Genomic DNA, 2,457 nt, shown 5'->3' with positions numbered 1-2,457 from the left:
TTGGGAGATAGGCACGGGCCACCGTTTGTCTCAGGTAGCTTCTGTGCTGCTGTGGAGGGCCGCTGAGACCTAGCCCCACAGTCCCTTTACCCTGCCACTGTCCGCTACTCTGCAGCCCCAGAGTCTAGAGTCTAGCTTCTTCCTCCCCTTTGAAAGATGTCCTGTCGCTGCCCAGATAGGAGGAGGCTGGGTGTCCATGTTTGGAAAGAGAGGAAGAGGATTCAGGCCCCAAAGAAAAGAATGAGGATCACCCCTGGGGAAGCTCCGGACAGTCTGGAACCCTGTGTTCAAGCCCACTGTTTCCCTGCCTTACTCTGGCCTTGGGCAAGCCCCAGTCCCTGTATGTGCCTCAGTCCTCCTGCCACTATGCCTTGAGATCTGGGGCCCTTCCATCTCGCTCATTCCAAGGCCTACGATGATCAGCCGCCAGGGGGTGCTGCGAGCACGGGCCTCGGCCGCCAGCTCGCCCCGCCCCTCCAGACTGGGGGCCTTGGGCCGCGGCTGTTTGGGCTGCCCAGCAGTCAAGGCCAGGAGGGGTGATTTGCTGCTGCCAAGGCCCCATCCTCCCTTGTGCCCCACAATGGCTCGCCGCTCTCCTGTTAGAGGGGCCTGCGGGAGGAGGGCGGTCTCTCCCTGGCAGCCTTGTAGACCCCTTGTGTGGTGGGGAGTGGGGTCTGAGTCACCGCAGCTCCAACCTCAGCGTGATGTGGCCTTGGGAAGCTCTTAGTTTGCTTGGGGCAGAGGATGAAAAGGCCCTTTATCATTAACGACATGAAACTAGCCCTACGTCTCTCTCTGACGTCCGCCACCTCCAGCCCGCCCATTTGCCCGTTATCTTGCGATGAACAATGTGAGTTGGGTTCCAGCCCAACCCTGCAGGATCTGAAAGCTGGGATTCCGGGGATCTGAAAGCCTGCAATCTGGAGGACCTTGCTGCTGGGGTCCAGGAGCTGGCGGGGGCGTGGGCGGGGGGCGGGGGGGCGGTGTGAGGGTGGAAGGCAGCCTGGCTGGGGTAGCTGTGGCCACATTAGCGGCAGGAATATTTGCAGCCCGCCACCACCGGGTAAGGCAGGTAGCACCAGGCGTGCTGCTGCAGGGTATGTGCACAAGGGCTCAACCAGTAGTGCCAAGCCAGCAGCTTGATGAACGTGGTCTGCGCTAGCCGGCAGGTCATGCTACGCGCAACGGGCAGCCGCAGGGTGACGTGTGGCAGTTGGTGTGCTGCACCCAGCGGGGCCAGAACAGAGGGCCCAGGTTCACCCAGACCGACGTGAGGCGGCACGAAGCGAGGTACAAACAGCGGAAAGTGCGTCGCCGCCCCTGTGGCTCCCGGGAACCGCCGCTGGTGTTGCGCTGCCGGGCTGGCAGGGCGGACATCTGCAGCGCGGCGACCCCCTGGGCCAGCTGGCCGCGGTAGCGCTCTACGCCGTCGGCCAACCCGCAGATCAGCGTGTTCCGGTGCACCAGCCCGGGTCCTCCGCCGCGCTTCCTCCGCAGTCATCCAGAAGGTGTCCGTCCATAGGAGGCGCAGCAACCCCTCTGGGTGCACGTGTTTCGGCTTGGGCGCCCAGCGGTAGTCGCCGGCCGCCCACGACAAGCTGTAGGGCCACGCGGGGCGGGAGGGCTGGCCGTGGATCAGCTGTAAGTCCGCGTTCTGCAGAATCAGAGGTTCAGGGGACCGCTCCAAGGGCGCAATGTCCTTGTTCTCTGCGTCGCACACGGCGTTCAGGGCCGCCGGCTACCAGAAGCGGCAGTAGGAGTGAATGGAGGAGGTGGCACTGGCCGCACCCAAGGTCTAGGCCCACTGTAGTGCTCTTTATGGCTGCCTGTTCCTTCCTCCACCTCCGCTCTCATACCAGCTTAGCGTTGCCGCTGCTGGGAGCTCTTTGCCCTGGCCAAGAAGGACCTTGTGGGCAGGGGGCTCCCAAGGGCCAGGAGTGCAAAGTCATGAATCTCACATGCCTTCCAGCCCGTTCCAGGGTTCAGGCATGCACATTCATCCAGGCTTCTGGGAGTCTAAGAGTGCATTACTTTCACTCAGTGGTTGCAGATCTGTCAAAGGTTCTAAAATCCCACCAAGCTGAGTTTCGCCATTCAGGGATCGTATAAGAGTCTACAATTCAGTTGTGCAATTCTATTCTGAATTATATTCAGAATTAATTCAATTCTGGCTGGGTGCGTGGCCCATGCCTGTAATCCCAGCACTTTGGGAGGCCAAGGGGCGGATCACGAGGTCAGGAGATCGAGACCATCCTGACTAACACGGTGAAACCCCATCTCTACTAAAAATACATAAACAAAAAATTAGCCGGGCTGGTGGCGGACTCCTGTAGTCTCAACTACTCAGGAGACTGAGGTGGAAGAATGGTGTGAACCTGGGAGGTGGAGCTTGCCATGAGCTGAGACCACGCCACTGCACTCCAGCCTGGGCGACAGAGCAAGACTCTGTCTCAAAAA

This window comes from Rhinopithecus bieti, unplaced genomic scaffold (genome assembly GCF_001698545.2).
Source record: "Rhinopithecus bieti isolate Rb0 unplaced genomic scaffold, ASM169854v2 scaffold_56975, whole genome shotgun sequence".
In the NCBI taxonomy this organism is placed as follows: Eukaryota; Metazoa; Chordata; class Mammalia; order Primates; family Cercopithecidae; genus Rhinopithecus; species Rhinopithecus bieti.
The sequence above is the reverse complement of the archived record's forward strand: the minus strand, read 5'-3'. Positions refer to the sequence as shown.